This window comes from Monodelphis domestica, chromosome 4 (genome assembly GCF_027887165.1).
Source record: "Monodelphis domestica isolate mMonDom1 chromosome 4, mMonDom1.pri, whole genome shotgun sequence".
NCBI lineage: Eukaryota > Metazoa > Chordata > Mammalia > Didelphimorphia > Didelphidae > Monodelphis > Monodelphis domestica.
Genome location: NC_077230.1, coordinates 71822685 through 71845613, shown reverse-complemented (window position 1 = coordinate 71845613; position 22929 = coordinate 71822685). Strand labels below are relative to the sequence as shown.

The window sequence follows — 22929 nt, the reverse complement described above, 5'->3', positions numbered from 1 at the left end:
TATCTCTAGTATTTAGCATGGTGCTTGATACATAGTAAATGCTTAATAAATATTTTTTCATCGATTACCTCATTTTTCAGGCTCATTATCTGATGAGGGCAAATCCTTTACTCATGTTACATCTCCTTGTACACCCTCATTCCTTCTCTAGTTCTTTTTTTCTTTTTGCATTTAAAAAATTTTAATTTCATACATTGTTCCTTGGTTACAAAAATCATTTTATTTCCCCCCTCCCCTCTCCCAACCCTCCCATAATCGATGCACAGTTTGACTGGGTATCGCCTGTGTTCTTCCTCCTCTAGTTCTTAACCTCATCTGCTTTACCTTTGCCCTATGCCACCAGAACTCCTACCCATTAAATCCACCATTCATCCTACCTTTCTGTTCGTTATACTCTCTCCAGTCTTTTTCTTCATAGAAACCAGATTTTTCTAGAATGTCTCTCCATCCTTGTCTCTAGCTACTTTTTTATGACTAATCCTGATATACTGGGACAGGAAGAGGAATCAAAATATTCATTTTCCTAACACTTATCCCTGCTCATCCCTCAGCATCTTCTTTGAGGTTTAGTCCATTTATATTATCCAATCTTGATCCTTGTTCATCTCGCACTTATTTATAGGTGAACTTATTGATTTGTTGATTCCTCCCTCCCCTCCCCCCTCTTTGTAGAGGGATGTTTTGTTCCTGCCATGGTGACCCCAGCACTTAACACAGTGCCTCATGCATTGGAAGTGTTTAACATTTATTGAATTGAATTGTTTCTAGTGATCCTATCTCCCCAAGTTTTTTCCTGTCTGTTCCACCACTCAAACCTAACTTCCTTTTTTCTTTCCTTTTTTGTTTTAAACCCTTACCTTCTATCCCAGGGTCACACATCTAGGAAATGTCTGAGGCCAAATTTAAATCCAGGACCTCTCCTCTCAATCCAGGCTGCCCCCTCAAACTTAACTTGTGTCTCTTTGCAGTCCTAATCCAATAGTTAATCAGTCCAACAAGACCTTGTTTTCCAGCCTTGCAACCCTTGGTTGTCTAGTTCTTTGTTCCTTTATGCTCTATCAGCCTTCAACCTTAGGCCAGCACTACCCATTTGTCTTCTCCACACTGACTACTAATCACCTGAAAGCAGTTGCTGGCAGCTGTGAAACCATGGTGACTGGATCTGGGAGCACATCTAAGTGTTATTCAGGCTGTGCTTAAATACTTTTAGGAATGAGGAACTCACCGGGGCAACTTATCTCATTGTAGCATAGCCCTGACTGTCTGCTGGGTTGCAATGGGAGGAACATCAGACTTGGATCCTGGGCAGAACTGGCTCTGAATCTTGCCTCCTCCTTCCTTGATGGGTGGCGATCAAAGGGAAGCATTTTGTATGAACCTCAGCATCGTTATGTATAAGATGAAGATTATACTACAATACCTACATCTCATGACTGTTAGGAAGATTCAACGATGCCATACAAGTACTGGCTTCACAAGCTTTTAAGCACCAAGTCAACTGTCTTTATTATTTATATTTATTTATTTTATTTATATTTTTATTATTTTATATTTTTCATTATTTATTATATTATTATTTAATTATTTTTATTTATATTATTTTATTATATTTAATAAAATTATTATATTAATTTTATTATATTAATTTTTTTATTTTATTTAATAAATATTATATTTAATTAAAAAAACCCAACTCCCTATAACTTCTACCCACTGGCCTCTAGTTCTTCCCATTAGTGAGGGCTCCTTCTATTGCATGTAATCCCAACAGAATAAATGTCAAACATCTTCATTTCGACACTTTCTATTATGATCCATTAGGAAGCAAGAATTTATTGAGCCTACAAAGAGCTCAGCATTATGCTAAGCTCTATGAAGCAGGAGAGTTAAGAATAATAATCATACATTTGTATGTCTTACAATTTACAAGGGAATTATAGAATAAATACTAATCCTAATTCATATATCCAAGGGATACATACACATTTAACTTCTCTGGACCTCAGTTTCTGTATTTGTAAAAAGAGAAGTTTGGACTAGATAGCCTTTCAGGTACTTTGCAGTTCTAATACTATGATCTTAATCTTAAAATAAGATGTATGTATGTGTGTATGTGTGTGTGTGTGTCTAAAATAGTCAGAAAATGATACAAGACAGTGAACAATCAACATCTGAATCATAAGGAAGTGTTGGCCAACTATATTTTGGGTTCTTTTGCCTTGGATTCCCTATAGCTGGTAGTGAGGACATTACTGATCTATCTGCCAAGAGCAATGGATAAAGATATCTGCCCTATTAAACTTTTCATTGGCTAATTCTTAGTCTTCATTTCTATAAAAATATCTTTTTTTCTAGTCTTTTTGCACTGAATCTTTCCTACAACCACCCACTTCTCCATTCCTTATTCTCCCCATTATAAAAGAATAAATTATTAATCCTGAGTAAGAGAGACAAGAAGAATTTTAAGAAACAAATGGCTATCTCTTTAACTTACTCTTCATTTGAAACCTTTTCATGAAAAGCAATATTGCTAAGTCTTCTATACAGGAAAAATTATATCTAGGATCTCTCTGGGCCTCAGTTCTTCCACTTGTAAACTCAAGATCATAATACTTGTGCTACTTTATTGGTATTTCATTGTCAAATGAGATAATGCATGTAAAGTACTTTATAACCATATATTATATAAATATGAGCTATCATAATTAATAAATATATATTCAATTCATAAAAGTATATATCTACAACTGCAAAGGACATTAGAGATCATTGGGTCCATGTCTCTTACTCCATAGAAGAAAAAACTATTATGAACCCACATTTTTAAGTACACAATCACACACTTACTATAGATATAGAGGATCAAAAGAGATTTCAGCCCATGATTTCAGGATAATCTTCACAAAGATCAGCAGTGTAAAATTGGAGATTTGAAATATTACTAACAAGTGAATGGTATTTCCAATATTCCAAATGTTTTTAAAAGAGCATTAATCCCTTAGAAACCAACCTCCATTAGTTGATTTCTACTTGGTGGTGTTTTAAGACATTTTAATTAGGTTGGGTCTGTCTAGCACAACAACTCAAAAATAATTATGAATTGGCAAATGGGAAAGTGAAGGAAATTACTTTTTTAAAAGTATTCAGTCACCACCATAATAAGTGGGTTTATATTTAATCTTAAATAAGGCACTTTTATTTTACCTCTCAAGGTCATATGCAAATCATCTAGAGATTCCAAATGGGGGGAACACAGATCTTGATATCTCAGGGACTGTTTATACTGCTTGTATAAAATCCAGATCCTTTTTTTCCTTCTATCCACCCTTTGACCATTTCATAAGAAAATTGACAGGGGCAGGAAGTGAAATGAGAATTGAAAATTTGCTACCATTTGATAGTAATGGGGAAAAAAATTAGTGGGGAAATTGAAAACTTTTAGCTTTAGTTAGATTCTCTTAGTTAGATTCCTGAGTAAGTGAAAATTAATTCTGCTTTGGATTGGTGGAAATGAAAATAACCCTAAATATCTTTATATATTAATTTATTATAAAAAACCTCAATAAGAAAATTCTTTAGTGCCTAGAACAAGATCACTGGATCGGGGCTCAGAAGATTTAAGTTTGAGTCCTGGCTCTTCTATTTATTACTTGCTTGACTTTGGTCAATTCATCGGGTTCCATGCCTAAATTTTCTCATTTTAAGTGAAGGCATCAGTCCAGATGGTCTTGTAAGGTCCATTTCAAGTCTAACTGCTCATAAGGAATGCAGATGAATAAAGAATTTCAATCACTGTGGAGCCACCATGCCATTTTTCATCTTTGAATCTGTGGCCCAGTCCATTATACTCGATAGATATTTATGAATATTTTCATTTGAATAGTAATTCCATTTTATTCAAACCACTGTTAGCCACAATTCTTACCATTCCCAAGCAATTTTCCCAGTACAGTTCTGTGTTTTGCATTAGAGAGTACTTCACTTTCCCCCAAACTAAAGTCAAGTATCACAAAATACCCATTGCCTGTCTTGATCCTGGTTGTTTCCAAACTTGGCATCAAAACTGAACTTCTTGTTTCCCACAAACCTACCTCTCTTCCAAACTTCCTTATTATTGCAAAGGATATCACGACCATTTTAGTTACCCAGATTCTAAATCTTATTATCATCTTCGAGTCTTCCCCAGTTCTTATAGCCAAATACCTGTCACATTTTATTGGTTTTATCTCCACAACATCTCTTATCTACACCCTCTTCTGATTCATTCAACCATCATCCTATTTCCAGTCCTCTTTGCCTCTTATTGGGATTAGTGCAATAATCTAATTGGTCTCCCTACCTTGGCTTTCTTAGCACTCTAATCCATTTTCTGCAAATCTATTAAAGTACAGGTCTGGTCATGTCATTCTCATTTTCAATAAATTCTGGTGGCTTCCTATTACTTCTAGGACCAACCAACCATAAGCAGCTCTGATTAACATTTAAAGCTCTCCATTGGCCTCTTTCTAGTCTCTCTACCATTTATTCTTCTAAATGTACTCTATGATCCTGCTACACTGGTCTCCTTGCAGATCTTTGAGCATAGCCCTTTATTTCTCATCTTTATGCTTTTGCATCCATTGTTCCTGATGCCTGGAATATACTCCTTCATTTATGCCTTTCAGAATCTGTGTCTTTCTAAAGATATTACTCAGAGCTAGATGGCTCAGTGGACAGAGTACCAGGCTTAGAGTTGGGAGGTCCTTGGGTCAATGATGATCTCAGACACTTTCCAGCTGTATGACCCTGGGCAAGTCACTTAAATCCCATTACCTAGCACTTACCCACTCTTCTGCCTTAGAACTAATTAATAGTATTGATTCTAAAATGGAAGATAAAAGATTAAAAAAAGAAAAAAACTACTCCAATCACTTTCTGCAGGAAGCCTTTTCTGGCCCCTTGGTTATTAAAGTTATCTTATATCTATTTTACAAGTGTTTTGTATTTGCCCATGTTGTCTTCATCATTAAAATGCAAGCTTATTGGAGTTAGAGACATTTATTTTTCTCAGTCTCTACAATGACTGGAACAGCACCAGGCATTTAGTGCCTAATAAATCCTTATTGACTGCTTCCTTGAATTCTAATTTTTCCCATTTATAAAATCACAAAATCATAGATCTAGAAAGGACCTCAGTTACCATGTAGTCCACCCCTCTCAGCAATTATGATAAAACCGAGGCATAACTCCAACATTTTCCCCAAAGTTTGTCCAAGAGAGGCACTAGACAGGGAAAGAGAAGACGTGGGTTTGAATTCTAACTTAAAAATTTTTTTTAATTTTAATTTAATTTTTTAATTTTTTTAATTGTCACTCACTTTTGGCTATATGACTGGGCAAATTCCTTTATGTCTATCAATCTTAGTTTCCTTAGCTGTAAAGTGAAGGTAAGGATCTGTCTGGGTCTTCTCTAAAGGTCATCCAAGTTCCAATGATTGCTTATTTTATAGTTGAATTTTTGTCAACTTTAGACTTAGATCTAAACAGGGAATAAATACATAAGTGAACTTCTTACATATTCCAGTTTTTCCTCCTTACTTTTTTGTTGGAATTTTTGATAGATTAGTTAAATCTCTATTAAACAGTCTTCAAAAGTTGTGTTGAAAATGTTATGCTATATGGGCTGCCGGCTATTTTAGGAAGAGGTCTGGAAGTCATTTTTTTTTCTGGATACTTTAATTTACTAACTTAAACTACTGCTATTAGCCATCGAACAGAAAACTAAGCAAATATCCTACAGACCAAATCAAATTACAACTTTGTATTAGTCAAATACGTAAAATAGTCAATGAGACGCTGGTAACTCATAGCAGTCGAGAAAAAATGCCTATTTTTAAATGGAGGGGCAGAAGGTTACTGGGCTGGGGAGGGGCATGTTTTTAAAGGCAAAATGCCCTACTTTTTCTACACAAAGGAAGCAAGGCTTCTGAGACTGAAAAGGTAAACTTGGGTTTTCCTTATGATTAGTCCAAATATCCAAGGCAGAACAGAGAGATGGTCTGGGGCTAAAAGGGAGAGGAGCTGCCCTCTGAAAGGCAAGTGTCCCAAGGCACTTTGATGAACAAGTCCAAAGGTTGGGAACAAACCGCCAGGAAGCACATTTGCCTCCAGGCCAGGATTCAGGGCAAGCAGATCAAGAAAAAAGTTAAAAGATGAGTTCCTCAGGAGACCAGGAGACAAAGGCACACAGATCTTTTTAAATCCTGTCTTATAGCCAGGTTTCAAAGCCCGGGGCTTATTCAGGGATTTTTTTTTTAAACTTCCAGAAATTGCATGACTACCAAGAAGAACAAATTCATTGGCAGAAAAAACTACAGCCCTGGGTCTAAGGCACTCCAGAAAAGTCTACCTGGAGGTGTTTCTAGACATTCTACTCTTGTACAAAGCTGTGTTTGGGCGCTAGGGGGGCTGCTTAGATTTGGGGTCTTCGCAGATGCTTATTACATCATTCCAACTGCAGTTATATAGAATTATAGACTCTCAGACTGGGAAGAGAACTCAGAGGTCAAATGATCCCTTTCTAGGAATTTGGCTGTGGAAAGGGAGATATCATTGCTTGAAGAGACGGTAGAGTTTAGTGAGGGTTTGCAAGGATGGAAGAATTTGGGCTTATGTGTTTAGGCAGTAGTCAGTCAGTCAGTCAAACAAAAAGCATTGACTGAGGCAGTGAGGTGGCCCAGTGGATACAGGCTTGGAAGAAGGAGGTCCTGAGTTTAAATCTAGCCCTAAACACTTCCTACTGTATAATCCTAGGCAAGTCACTTACCCCTAATTGCCTAGCCCTTATTGCTCTAACCAATACACATATCCTAGGTAGTATTTGGCCTTTGGTTAAAAGGGAGAGGAGCTGCCTTCTGAAAGACAGTGGCCAAGGGCATTTTGATGAACAAATCCAAAGGTAAAGGTTTGAAAATTTTTTATCAAGAACCTGCTATGTGCCAGGAACTATGCTAAGCCCTGGAAATACAGAGAAAAGCAAAAGACAGTCCCTACTTTCAAGGAGCTTCCAGAGAGAGAGAAATTGATGGCTGAGAAGGAAGAGCAGATGTAGACCCTGAAGGGACCTCAGAGATTATCTATTCTAATTCCTGCATTTGAAGGATGAGTAAATAAGGCCCAGGGAGAAGTGATTTGCTCAAGGAAATAGGTAAGGAAGTGGGAATTTGAATAGAGGTTCTCTGACCATAAATCTTAGTTCAATCCTTACTTAAAGTCATCCAGTTTATACTTTAATACCTTCGACAACTGGCAACTTACTACTACTCCTTCCCCTACTTCAATCCCCTTGAAGTAGCCCATTTATCTTTGAACTGCTCTAATTCCTAATAAGTTTTTCTTAATGTTAAAATCAAAATATGATTTCCTATAACTTCTGTTTATTAGTTCAAGTGCTACTTTGGGGGGGCTCTGCAGAATGATAGACATACTCTAGAAAAGGTAACTCTCAAGTTTTTCCCAGCCTAAACATGCCCAGTTCCTTTATCTCATACAAAAATGGCTTGATTTCCAATACTTTCAACCACTTGCTTTTGCTCCTACACATGCACTCCAATTTGTCGTGTCCCTTCTAAAATGTAGCCTTCACAACGTGGCACCGTGTTTCAGAATTTAAAAAATTGAGCTGGGCAAAGTAAAGAAGGTCTACCATGTCCCTTACTCTAGGCCCAACTCTTCTAGTCATGTTGCCTAGAGCATGTGCTACATTTGACTGCCATATTATACCACTGATTTGCACAGAGCTTACAGTTCTTGCTGCTTGAACATGCCTCTTGCAACCTATACTTGCAGAGTTACTTTTCTGAACACAAATGAAGGACTGGCATTCAGCCTGATAAAATTTCATATTTTTAGGTTAAATCCACTGTTCTAGCCTATGAAGGAGGGGTCTTTTAGGTCTTGAAGTCTATCATCCTACTTATTAGCTAACCTTCTGAACATCTGATATCCAGGCCATCTATGCCTTCATTCATAAGACTTCAGGATACAGGAGAGGAAGGAGCACAGATGGATGCTGCACTCGAGACCTCCCTCCTGGTTGTGACTTGGAATTGTGAGTCAGAAATGACTTGAGAAAACCAAGAATCACATTTTATAGGTAGGGAAACTGAGGTCTATGGAACTTAAGCAAATGAATTAATTCAATTATTAAATTAGTTCTGAAAGTCCCTAACTACAATCTAGTCCACGCCTCTATTTGTTCCCAAGCATGTCCTATCAAGGCATTGAATATGCTTGTTGAAATCCACACAGAGTGACCCTCAATGACCAACTAGTCTAGAAAATGACTGAGAAAGGGAAATGAGTTTACGTTGATATGGATGGCTAACTCCTTCCTTTTTAAATGCTCACAGACTTTCCCTTCAATGATTTTTTTTCAGGCAAAGGAGTTACCTTGACCCTGCCAGAAGATGTCACAGAAAGCTCTCTTCTCTATGCTTGGAGGTTATGCAATGACTTGCATGGAGATTCTTTGACAGATAGGAATTTGCTTCTGAGGTTCTTTCCAAGTCTGAGATTTTGTGATTCTAAAAATTAAAGTCAAACTCACTGACCTGCAGTTAGAAAAATCCATCTCTTTCTATTTTTGAAATTTGGACATTTATCTATGTCCAGTCATGAGACATTTGTCCAGAACAATCTCTAGTAGCGGCTGACCAATCATGTTGACAAGTTCTTTAGAGATCTTTAAAAAGGCCTCTAAAATAAGCAAGCTCTCTTTCCTTTTAGTCTCATTTATTAAGAAAATATACTGAAATGATTTCCAAAAGTCACAGCTTGGAAGGGAAAGTCATGAAAATTGTATTAGCCCAAGTTTTGCAGCGGAGGATGAGAAGGGAATAAGGGCTTATTAAATACCCACTATGTGCCAGGCACTCTGCTAAGCACTTTACAATATTATCTCATTTTATTCTCACTGGAACCCTGGAAGGGAGGTTCTATTATTCTCTTCATTTTACATTTGAGGAAAAGAAGGCAGGCTAAGGTTAGGTTAAGACTTTCCTGGAGTCAGCTCACCAATGTCAGAATTAGTATTGGAACTGCAATCTTCTAAGACTCTAAGATAATCAATTGTTCTTTTATGGTGCCATGCTAGGAGTAAATATCTAATGAATGGCCTCGCTTTATTTCAAAGGAATATGTAACAGCTAGCCTAGGGTAGTGGATAGAAAGTTGGTTTCAAAACTAGGAATACTGGGGCAGCAAGGTGGCTCAGTGGATTCAGAGTGGAGAGGTCCTTGGTTCAAATCTTGCCTCAGATGTTTAACTGACCCTGAGCAAGTGTGACCCTGAGTGACCCAAGAGTGACCCTGAGCAAGTCTTTTAACTTATATGTCTAGCCCTTACTGCCCTTCTGCCTTGGGACCAATACATAGTATTGATTCTAAGACAGAAGGTAAGGGTTTAAGAAATAAAATAAAACATGAATATAAATCATATAATAATTTCTTAATAAATTATATAAAATGCATTTTATATATAAATAAAATATTTATATAATAATATAAATAATAAAATAAATAAAATAAAATAAAATAGAACATGTTAATAATATAAAAATGAATAAATACTGACTAAGATCCAGAGGAAATTACTTACTGTCTCAGTGCTACTCTTTTTGCTAGTATAAGTTGCAGACAAAGTGCTGATCCACATTGATAGAGGACATTTTCACAACCAATGGGATTAGGGATCTAGTCGCTATCCCTCGAGGAGCAAACTCTTCAGGTTTCAATAATCTTTGAAATATCTTGAGCCAGCATTAAGGCAGTGATGGCACAGGTGATTGTAAACACTCTTCTAAAGGGATTATCTCGTTTTGGGTTGAAATTTTGATGTTATTTATTGGGTAATATATGAATGAAAATGGGGGAACAAAGTATGCTGGTTTCTTTTTATTTAGATTAGACTACTTGGACTAAGGAGGCAAAGAGGATAGTCCTAGAGTAAAGAAGACCCAAGTTCAAATTCGGTCTCAGCTGAGTGACCCTGTACAAGGCATCTTTCCTCTATTTCCCTCAGTTTCTTCATCTGCAAAATGAAGATAATAACTTTAATATGGTTGTTGGGAGGGTCAAGTGAGATAATAATTGTGAAGCACTCAGTAAAGTGCCTGAGATATAGAAAGCACTATATAAATGTTAGGTATTGTTATTCTTTAAGAGGTCTAAGTAAGTTAAATGATTTTCCCCCACTAATTATTAAGTAGGAAGCTGCACTGGGACTCAAGGGTAGTTCCCTTGATTTCAAATCAGTTTGCTCCTCCCCCTCCTCCTCTTCCAAGCTGAGTGTAAAATTAAAGCTTATAAAATTTAAATTAGTATCTAGTAATAAAAATATTATGTTTTATGAGGTTTATTCAGGATTATTAGAAATCAAATAAGATACAAAATAAAAACCACGTGCCCACGGCTGATTAGCCAATTCAGAATCCCCGCTCTTTGCTTATCACTACATCATTGCAATGGAAGAGAAGAGATCCTGGGAGGCATTACTGCCAGTTAAATACCCATTGTGATCTCACCAACTTGGGGACTCAGGTGAGATTATAGGGAATTCTGGGAAATACCAAGGACTTCTGGGAATTAAAGTCTAGGGTTCAAAATCTCCATTTTTACAGCCTTGAAATGGCAGCATCTCTCTGCCAAAAAGAAAAAGAAAAAGTCGATCCTGAAAGTAATTAGGCCAAAAAGATTACCTGGACCCCACCAAAAGGTGTCACACGTTGTAGAAAGCTCTCTATTGCCTGCTTGAAATTTAGTACACAACTAGGGTGCTTAACGTACACATTAAAAAAAAAAAAATCTCCAGTTAAGATAAGGTATGATAGTGCTGATTAAAGAGTGGTTTTGACCGCTTAATAGTTCTGTGTTTTTTCCAGTTAAGGGTGCTAAGCCATTTCAGCTCCACAGTCCGGGGTTGGGGACGGCTTTTGTGGAGCTGGTGGGGAGAGAGCAGACACTGGCTGAGACTTACAGGAACGACAGGGATATCTCCGAATGGTGTCCAAACAGATCATCGCCAGCACATGGACTGGGGAAGGTGCTCATGCTTCACTTCCTGCGAAGCTGTTAAACAGGATCCCTGCATGGTGAGTAACGGCTCCCTTTGAGTCGGGCCCTGAGGGGCCAGAGAGGACCACAGGCCCTGTGTACCGACCTTGCTCTTTACATCTCAAACAGTGTGATGAGTCACTCTGCTCTCAACCTGGACTCACCAGGACGAGTTTGATGGGCCGCCATCCCTGGAAAGGGGGCTTTTCATAAAACCAGAAATGAAGCAGCATTTGCTTTGTTGGTCTGAAACAAACATCCATCCGGAGCAACAGGAGCCGCCACTGACCCAACCCACCACATAGCTAATCAAATTCCACCCTACAGGGTTTCCTAGGCGACCGGGAGGCCCAACGTGAAGCAACAGCAATAGAGGTCAGGCTCTGTTCCCCTCCTCCACCTATTTACCTGGGAGCTGCACACAGGAGAAGTGTGAGAAAGTGATTGCTAAAAGAACAAAGACTGCACAGCCTGGAAAGGATGGCCTGAGGCACCGGAGTGGGGCAACCTCAGCTGGGCCAACCCCGAGTGGCACCACAAAGTGGCTCCTTAGTTCCCCTTCTCCCCTCCATCCTGATGCTCTGGCTGGACCACATTCCTGCTGGCTCCACCCCTTCCTAGCTCGGCTGGCCTATTTCCTCAGGGTTGTTCCTGTTACCTGACCTGTTTAGCAAAATAGGAGGTTAGGAGTAACTACGCGAATAACCTTTCCGCCTCAGTTCCCACCTGTGGATTCTGCCCAGTCTATTCCTCAGGGTTTCTGCATGGATCTAAGTGAATAATGGAGATAAAATTACGTTGCTGTTTAAATCATCCTTTTCCCTCCCTGTCAGATGACAACCAGACTCCTATTTTAATTGGAAATGTTAGAGGTTATTGTCAGTGAGTTCCCTCCTTTCTTCCTACAAGCCCTGGACATCATCCCTCCTTTTCGTCTCCTTTATTGGTCTGCATTGGCAGGTTTCTAGCTTGTTTACCCCCATGATTTTATGGTCTTTCAGGTAGGGGCCCTTTCCCAGTGCCCTGAGGGCTTCTGGCTCTTTTTGTTCAGACTTGGGCTGGATAAAAGCACTTATTGTACCTTCTCTTTGGATTTATTGATCATTATTCTGCCTGTTGTCCTATTTAGATCCTTGCTGGAGTACCTGTGTGAGAGGTAGGTTCCGTGTAACTAATCCCACAATCATTTTAACGGGAAATCACAGCATTTGACATTGTTTGCCACACTCTCCTCTTGCATACTGGAGCCTCTTGAGATTTTTATGCCTCTCTCTCTTTTGGTTTTCCTCCTGCCTGGCTGACTGCATCTTCTGGGGCTCCGATGGCTCCGCAACCTTACTGTGATCTCTTAACTGTGGATATAACAAAAGTTCTGGGCCTTCTGATATCTCTACATGTAAAATTGGAGATTTTGAACCCTAGACTTCAATCCCCAGAAGTCCTTGGTATTTCCCAGAATTCCCTATAATCTCACCCGATTATGGCAGGATCACAATTGGTATTTAACTGGCAGTAACACCTATCACGCTCTCTTTTCCATTGCAATGATGTAGCAAGTAAGCTAAGCACGGGGATTTTTAATGGGCTTATCAGCCATGGGCACATGGTTTTTATTTTGTATCCTTGATTTCTAGTAATCCTTAATAAACCTCATAAAATATAATATTTTTATTATTAGAAATATAATTTAATTTTTACACACATTTGTTGTCTTAGTGACTTTATCATCTTACACAGATATAATGGCCAATTCTAAGCAGATGACTACCAATGCATACATTTTATGCTAGGCTTGTTCCTAAGCTCCCCACCCATACTACTCTCTGCCTATTAAACACTGTTTTCCTTATTAGATATATTCCCATTTCCTATGAGGTATTTTGTATGTTTCACATATATCTCTGTACAGCAGGACCTTGTTTTACACAACCTGTATATTCCAAGAGCCTTTGTATAAACTGAAAATCAAACATAATAGCAAACCCTATTACTTAATAACCATTTCTTTTTTTTTAAACCCTTACCTTCTGTCTTGGAGTCAATATTGTGTATTGGCTCCAAGGCAGAAGAGAGGTAAGGGCTAGGCCATGGGGGTCAAGTGACTTGCCCAGGGTCACACAGCTAGGAAGTGTCTGAGGCCAGATTTGAACCTAGGACCTCCTGTCTCTAGGGCTAGCTCTCAATCCACTGGGCTACCCAGCTGCCCCCTTAATAACCATTTCTTACACACAAACATACCTAGGCCCTTTATGATTTTTCTTAGGCTAATCAAAGCAACCAGCATGAATAGTCTTGTACTTTGGGGCCATTATTAGTAACTAAATAGCGTTAATGAAACAAAAAGAAACACTGCTCTAATACGGACAAAACTTATTACAAGGGAAAACTCTGGACAAAGACTGATGCCAGAGCTGAAGTTTGGCCCAAAACAATGAAAAGACTAACACGGATGCTTCTCAGAACAAGAATGAGCTTGATTGGGGGAACTACTTCAACACTTTATACTGCTTGGAAAAATGGTGTGGATTTGGTATGAACTTAAGAATTGTATTAAATATATGTTTCTGCCTTCATTTTTTTATTGCTAATCATATATATGAATTTACATGTGTTGTTTATGTTAAGATCCTAATGGGGGGCAGCTGGGTAGCTCAGTGGATTGAGAGTCAGGCCAAGAGACGGGAGGTCCTGGGTTCAAATCTGGCCTCAGACACTTCCCAGCTGTGTGACCCTGGGCAAGTCACTTAACCCCCATTACCTAGCTCTTACCACTCTTCTGCCTTGGAACCAATACCCAGTACTGACTCCAAGACAGAAGGTGAGGGTTTAAAAAAAAAGATCCTAATGTAATCAATATGTATGTATAAAACAATATCTATCTATCTATCTATCAGTCTGCAATAGAATATAAGGTCCCTGACTGTGGCGATAAATTTCATCTGCCTTTGTATCTCCTGTCCCCAGTGATAAGGAGGATTTTACACAGAGGTGAAATGGAATGATGGAGAAGCAAGAGTGACAGGCAGGGCCGTTGGAATGTTGGAGAGAGAGGATGCTGGGAGGAGAGCCGATGGACGGGGGGTTCAGTTCTGAACCTTGAAACGAAAGCTGCTCCCCCTCCTATCTCAAGATTTGAAACCCACCATTTTCCTGAGGATTTCCCAAATTGAACCTGAAGCCCCTATTGTCTGTGAATTGATCCTGATCTCTGCCATCTCAAGATCTATGTGGACTGACTGGACATTCGGCTGCCTGAGAAGGTTTTCCCTGGAGGGCAGGCTGAGTCAGTCCTGAAGACAGAGACATCTCCCTCTGTGTCAGCTATACTAAAAGATACTTGTTACTTTAACATTAGATTAGGATAGTCAATAAAACATATGATGAAAAAAAAAAAGAAAGAAAAGGAAGGGATAGCCAGCACAAGGAAATCAAGAAGATAAAGTTTCCAGGCTGGTCCTTTAGGCTGACAGTCTAGGCTGGAAAGACTCATCATCTGTGTTTTAGCTTAGGGAACTCCTGTTTGACCTCTTCCCTAACCCCATCATAGTTATCCCATCCCAAATAAATAGTGTTTGTTTATTCAGTAGCAGTCAGATCTTTAAACCAGGGGAAAGAATGTTGGTGGGCGGAGGTTTGGTCTGGGAGGAAGATCTCTAAGAGAATCATGTAAAGCAAAGTCCTGATTTGGTTTCCACTGGTCTTCCTCCAGCAAGGGTTATTTTACCAGAGGGTCTCCTAGGAAGATCAGGTTATGCAAACTTCCTAATCAGCCATCATTCTCCATTCCTGTGGTGTGCCCAATTCTGACCTACCTTTAATCCATCATCCCAGGGGTTCACTCACCTTTCCTTTTCACACCAGTCTAGTGCCTGGTATAGAGGACTGTAAGATCATAAGATCTAGAGCAAGAAGGGATGTTAGAGGACATTGAAATCAACCTCCTCATTGCACAGATGAGAAACTGAGGCTCTTGTTGAGAACCATATAGCTAGTATTTGAAACAAAATTCAAACACGTCTTCCTGACATTAAGTTCAGTGCTATATCTAACTTTATCACCTAACTGCCTCAATATGTTTAGACTTTAACTAACTGCTTATTGATTCATTTCAACAAGCCTTATAGAAAAGTAATATTACTATTAGATGACTGGCTATGACATTATAGGACATAACATTACTGCAAGGTGACAGATAATAATGAGGGTAGCATTAGGTCATCCAATCTAGTTGCTACTTAAATTATGGTAAGATTCTGTATAATTGAAAATCTGTTACCCTAAAAAAGAACTACATATCCCAAGAGCCACTGACTTCCTGTCACTACCTACTTCCTGTAGACAGAGGATAAAGTGAGTGGGCGTTGAAGCTCTCCTTTTTTTGGCATGCAGGCAGAAGTGATGGTGGCAAGGTGGGGAGTTTTAAATGGCTAACCAGCCATGGGCACATTGTTTTTATTTTGTATCCTCTTTATTTCTTGATTTCTAATGATCATTTAAATAAACCTCCTTAAAATATAATATTTTTTATTATTAAGATCTAATTTTAAATTTTACAATTCTCAATCTTAGGTCTGAAAGTATCTGTCAAATCTTGGGCAAGTCATTCAACCTCTTTTGGTTTCAGTTTCTTCATCTATAAAATAAGGCGGTTGAATTAGATTTCCTTTGAGGCCTCTGCCACCTTTCTCTTCTTTTTCTCATGCCACCATACACTCCCACTGCCCCCAGGTAGATTATTTCATTTTTGGATAGTTCTAATTATTAAGAAGATCTTCCTTATGTTCAGACAAAATCTATCTCCAAAATCTAACTTCCATAGTTTTCCTTAGTTTTCTGGGACTTCTGGGAAGACATAAAATAAGTCTAATCCATCTTCTACATGACAACCCTTCAAAGCCCCCCTGCCATTTCTGGTCACTCCTTTGGCTTGTTTGGACTTCGATCATAATTGGGATAAACACAGTTTTTTAAAAATCTTTTTCTTTGAGTTATCTCTTTGAGGTGGTGGATGTATTTTAAGAGTTCTATACAAAACTTGTGCTGTACTCATAGTTGGGGCAGATGTTCCTTGGGCGCTAGGCACATTATTCCTTTAGGGCATCAGAGCCATAAGCATTTATTCTTCCTCTGTAAGAAAAGAGATTCCCTAGGAGACCCTCGGCACAACAAGGCATGGAGTATATGTATATGTGTATGCAAGGTAAAACCCTTTGGAAACCACACCTGGGTGCTAAACGGTAATACTCATTGAGGGAAAGTGCTCCTTCCAGACCAAGGGGTGCCTGGTCCTTCCATAAAGTTCTAATTCTTGTCCCAGTGATCATTTCACTTTCTGCTTTGGTCTGAATAAGCCTCTTTCCCTTTTCTGAGTTGCTCCTCTCAGCCAGTGTTGCACAAAGATATATTGAGATGGAAAGGCACATGATGATTCTTAATCCTCCAGCTCCTTTTCACTTAAGTCTTTCTCTAAGTGGAAGTGAATCCTAAACAAGGTTCTTTCACTCCTCTACCCCTATTGTCTTCATTACTTGCAGTCTTATTCACATTCATTGTGATTGAACATGTCTGAGGTACTCAGTAGGAAGGGGACAGGGCCTGAAGTCAGGGAGCCTTGTCATCCTGTGTTCCCATCTGGTCTCAGATATTTCCTAGCTGTGTGACCCTGGGTGAGTCACTTAACCCTGTTTCTTCAGTTTCCTCATCTGTCAAATGAGCTGGAGAAGGAAATGGCCAACCACTCCAGTGTCTTTGACAAGAAAATCTCAAATGGGGTCATGAAGAGTCTGATGCTACTGAAACTATTGAATGACAAGTGAAAGACACAGACCAGGAGGGATGATAAAAACCTTTAACAGTCCCTTCTTTCAAGGAGCTGACTTGCATATTAATACTATATAGTATGGCTGAAGATAAAGACATTACAAAGATACTACTTTAACTTCTGATAGGCTATATCCTAATGGTCAGAACACTTTACAAGTTTTGATTAAGTGCTTTTGCCATTCAGTGGGAATATTACAAAGGCTGTTAATTAATTAATATTATTATATTATATATTTTTATATAATATATATAATATAATATAATTATAAAATTAATATATTAATTAATAATATAATAATATTACCTTCCACCTTAGAATCATTACTGTGTATTTGTTCCAAGGCAGAAGAGTGGTAAGAGCTAGGCAATGGGGGATTAAGTGACTTGCCCAGGGTCACACAGTTGGGAAGTGTCTGAGGCCAAATTTGAACCCAGGACCTCCTGTCTCTAGGCCTGGCTCTCAATCCACTGAACCACCCAGCTGCCCTAATAAGGATTATTTTTAAAAATCATCATCACAGAAGGAATAAAATAACTGAGAGTATATTTGCCGAAACAAACTCAGGAATTACGTGAACATAATTATAAAGCACCTTTTATATAAGTAATAATAAGTAATAAAATAATTAGAGAAATAATAATTATTTATGGATGGGCAGTCAACATAATTAAAATGACAATCCTATCTACACTAATCTATTTATTCAATGCCACCCCTATCCTCCTAAAAAAATTTCTCAAGATGACCTGACCTTAAAAACCATCTGTGTTTCAACTCCTTGATCCTCTTTATCTTCTCTTGGCTTACTTTGCTTGTTTTTCTTCCTTTCATCCTCTGAGTTCTAAAGCCATTCTTCTCTACTCAGTCCATAGTATATTACAGCATTTTTGTACAGAACATGTACTTCTGAAAACCCTCAGATTTCAGTAGAAAAAAATGTGACTACAGCACTGACATGAAAATATCAATGTAAATAGCCAGAATAAATCATAGAAGGAACTCTGGAAGCAGACTATACAGCCATGGCAGGGTTTCTTAGAATTACATTGGAGCACTATGGGATGTTAGAAGAGATATCTGAATGAGGAAGAATTCAGATCGGTTACTCTTGTCTAACCATGGAGTTAATCTGACAGATAATACATTAAAACTACCTTAATTTTTTAGAAGTCCTATTATTTCATGTCTGCATTGAATCTAAGAGAAGGAAAGTCTCTGAAAGGTACAGATCATGTTATTGTCTTGGTAACCTACTTTATTTTATTTTTTTTAGTTTTATTTAATTGATTAATTTAGAGCATTTTTCCAGGATCATGTTCTTTCCCTCCCCTCTCCCCAACCCCTTCCCATACCTGACACAAGATTCCACTGGGCTTTACATGTGTCATTGATCAAGACCTATTTATTTCCATATTATTGATATTTGTACTAGGGTGGTCATTTTAGAGTCTATATCCCCAATCATATCCCCATCGACCCATGTGATCAAGCAGTCGTTTTTCTTCTGCCTTTCTACTCCCACGGTTCTTCCTCTGGACGTGGATAACGTTCTTTCTCCTAAGTCCCTCAGAATTGTTCTGGATCATTGCTGCTAGTAGAGAAGTCCATTACATTCAATTGTTTGGTAACATACTTTAGAGGGTTCTCAGGGGCACTGATAGATGGAGTGGTTTGCAAGGTCCCACAGCCAAGATGTAGCAGAGGCAGGACTTGAATTCAGATCCACTCGACTAGAGGCCTGCTTTCTATTCACTATGTCATATTCCTTATATCCTGTGATACTATTCTCATCACTGTGCCTTCAAGCAATAGTTAGAAATCTTCTCCTTCCAAATACAAAGATTCTATTCATGTTAAAATTGGCTGATAAGGTTTTTTTGCAGCACTCTTACTCTGATTATATGACACTATTATCAAACATTAAGGGCTGTTAAGCTTATCTTTGGATTGCATGAATTATTTTAACATCAAAATTTGGCATATAAAATCCATATCATGCAAATAATAATTTGGCAATCATACTTTAAAGACTTTGCTCTTCCAATCTTTGGAGGGGAAAAAGAAAACTTTTCAACTAGAAGTTTTGTTGCTTTGAATTTTATAAGGTATGAAGATGCCATCATCCTTTGTGATGTTGGATGTCTGAGACATAATCATAAGGATTCATTTCATAGACTATAATATAGAAACTATCATTAGAAGTACTTTAATATCAAACATTAGTTACCTACATACACATATACATATATAAGGAATGCAAAAAGTCTTGTGCAGATTTAAGTTTTAATACTTTAAATTCAAACTTTCAGAGCTTACACCTGAATTTACACTCTTGTATTAATCTGTACCAAAGATCAGTTAATTCAACCTTCTTAAACATTCAGTCAAATGACTTGATAAGATTAGATACATTTAGATTTCTTTTAGAAAAAGAAGAATCTCTTAAGGAGACAGTGGTCAAAAAAAAAAGGCAACAAGGACCTGATATACTTTACCTCTCTCCATAGATGGACCACATTCACCTTCCAAAATATCTTTTCTTAGAATTACTGTTGTTCAATACTTTCAATATTCAATTAAAAATATTATTAAGAAATCTTTTGTTCAATTCACGCTAAATTCTGGTGATATAAAGTAAATAGGTTCCTCTATCAAAACAGCTTAGACCAAAAAATTACAGTGTTTTCCTTTTATTTAAGTTATTATTATTTTATTGTTAAATATTAAATTTAAAAAAACTCACATTTTTAAGGCTTTGGACTATTGTTTTTTATTTCTTTTTTTTTGTTTTGTTTTGAGCTTGTCCTTCAGAAATCAAAGAATCACAGAACCTCATTGTTGAAGAAAGGATCTCAGGGGTCAGTTAGTTAATACAATCTGAATTATAAAGTTCTTCTAACAGTGGTTCTTTAACTTTTTTTTTTATCTCAGGACTTAAAAATCATTGGGGATCTCTACCCGCCACATATACACACACTTCAAGAGCTTTCATTTATGTGGTTTGTATCTATTTTATATTTACCCTTTTATAAAATAATACATGTGAGTATTTTATGAAAATAATTTTGATCTTGAATACCCCTGGAATGAATCATCTGGTCTCTACCTGAATCCCACCAGTGGCTGAGAACTCAGCATCACATGAAATGGCCCATTCCATTTTTGGATAGACCTAATTTTAGATCCTTATACTGAGCTGAAATGTGTCTTCCTATAATTTCTGTCCATAAATTCTAGTTTTCTTCTCTGGATCCAAGTAGAATATATTTAATTCTTCTTCTAGATAATCTTTTTCAAATATCTTAAGATGGTGATCATATCCTTCCCTATATGTCTTCTTTTATACAGGTTAAAAATCCTTTTGGGTTCATTCTAATCCTGGTTTACACCCTCTTTCTGATTCAGCTCCAGCTTATAAAATGGTCAATTCTTTCCTTCCTCCCATCTAATTTCTTGATTTTTCTTCTAAACTCCTCTTTCCACATCCTAAACAATTCCTTCCTGAAATACATATCCTAGTAAGATTCTGTGACATTTTGGGAAACCCTGCTTGGCTCCTATACCCTTAGAATTCCATTTCTGAATTACTTTGTTTATCTATATTTATATACTCATTAACTAATACTATATTTGCATATTTCAATTAGCTCTGGAAATAGCAAAAAAAAAGTATTTAAGTGAAACCAATTAGTTCTACCAGCAACCAACTCTGAAAGAGACATTTTGCAATATGAAGTGAGGTAATTTAAGGAAACCGAGTAAATTTATAATAAGGCACTGAAATATGAAACAGTAAGTGATAAAAGCTGGGCATGATCCTACATTAAAAATTTAAGGCTTTTTAAAAAATGAAATGTGAAGCAGCTAGAGAAATCCAGAAAGTGTCTTTCTTTCAAACAAGGGATCTCATTTAAAATAATGAAATTTACTAAATATTAAGTGCCTACTATGTGCAGAGGAAACATTTCTCACTGAATAATATAGTAAGGTTGGGGGGGGGCATGTCAGCAAATCAGAAACTAGGAAATAAAGACATGGCCCACTCTTCGAGTCTAAAATATCCTCCTGTCACTAGGCATTCAAGTAGTACTGAATAACCAGGAAGTAGGATAATAAATAGAACTATGATTGAGAACTAGAAAGAACCACAGAGGTCATTTAGTCTAACTTCCTCATTTCATTATGAAGGAACTGAGGTCTGGAGGGATTAACTGATTCAACCAATGTCACAGGTAACAAGTGGCAGAACTGCAACTTGAACTTGGGGTACCATAACTGCAAATTGAGTGGAGCTCAGCATTCTTATACTACATTATGCTGTCTCTGGTGTAGACCAAACAAACGTTAAGCCCTCTTTATGCAAGTTCCCCAAATGCTGTCATATCTGTCACAAAATGAACCACAAAAAAATTGGTATGACACAAAGCATTATCTTCTAGAGAAAGGGCAAAGGAAGAAGTATAGAATTGGAAGTGTTAATATTGACTTTGCATTTAGCTATCTCTCATCTGCATGAAGAAAAAGCATGATGCAATGGATAAAGATCTGGCCTCAAAGCCAGGAAGCCAGGAAGACTTAGGCTGACATACTGGAGCAGAAGGGCCAGGGTAGGCTGATCTGATTTGATTTGAGATAAAAAGGGCTGAACAGGTTAGGGATGAGAGATTAGGTTTTGGTAGCTGAGGAAAGCTTTTCTTTTTCTTCTCCCTTCATGTCTTGATATTGCAATAGTTTGCTATTGGCTTCCCCATCTTTAGATTCACCCCACTCTTTTCCATCCTCCACCAAACTATCCAAGTGAACTAACTGAAGTGCAGGTCTGACCATTTTGCTCCCTCTCCTTCCTCAATGTTTCACTGTCACTGCTAGGATCAAGTGCTAAACAGAGGTGTTTAATATTTAAAACCCTTAGAGGGCAGCTGGGTAGCTCAGTGGATTGACAGCCAGGCCTAGAGATGGGAGGTCCTAGGTTCAAATATGACTCAGACACTTCTTAGCTCTGTGACTCTGGACAAGTCACTTGACCCTCATTGCCTAACCTTTACCACTCCTCTGCCTTGGAACCAATACACAGTATTGATTCCAAGATGGAAGGTAAGGGTTTTAAATATATATATATTAAACCCTTCTCAGTTTGGTTCCCTCTTATCTTTTTTGTTTGTTTGTTTTGTTAAACCCTTACTTTCTGTCTTTGAATCTATATTAAAAATCAATTTCAAGGCAGAAGAGTGAGTGGTAAAAGCTAGGCAATTAAGGGACTTGCCAGGGAAATGCAACTAGAAAGTTTCTGAGGCTATATTTGAACCTAGGACCTCCCATCTCTAGGCCTGGCTCTCAATCTGCTGAGTTACCTAGCTGGCCTCCATGATTCTCTTTTAAGTCTAACATTTACAAGTAGGGGAGGATGCTTATACTTTGAAATTCATTATAAATTTCTGACTCTGGTTGGAAAATGCAGGTGTGTAAAACTCAAGACTTTATGAAGAAAATTCTCATCCTGTCTTAAAAATTATTTTGTTACCCAACAGAAATCTATGCACATACTTCATTGGGGGGGAGGGAGAAAGAATGAAAATAAAAATCCTTGTAAAGCAAAACAAATCCTTCTATAGGTTTTGTCCCTAAAATGTCTCATTCTGTATCTTGAGTCCATCATGTCTCTGTCAGGAAGTGGGTAGGATGCTTCATCATCAAATAATAAAAAAAGAAGTCATGGATTACCATTGCACTGATCAGAGTTCTCAGAGATTTCAAAGTTGTTTTGTTTTTGTTAACTTTATTGTATAAATAAGGAGTTCCCAAATTTTCTATGCTCATGGCACCTTTAGTGTTACAGTAATTTTTTCAAGCATATCTAGGTCAAAAGAAATTCTAAAGAGTTCCATTCATTAAGGAGTTAGATCTGAACTTATTAAATATTTATGGTCCAACAGCATAGCATGGTCTAACAACTTGAAAAAACAGTTGTACATGAAAAGGACCAAAATGGCATGACTCTATTGGATGGTCAATGTA

General features: G+C 37.7%; 1 protein-coding gene across 1 annotated transcript in view; it reads right to left on the bottom strand.

Moving 5' to 3' along the window:
* The window catches only part of NECTIN3 (nectin cell adhesion molecule 3), a 203227-nt gene that overhangs the window by 36054 nt on the left and 144244 nt on the right, over positions 1-22929 (bottom strand). The window lies entirely within an intron of this gene.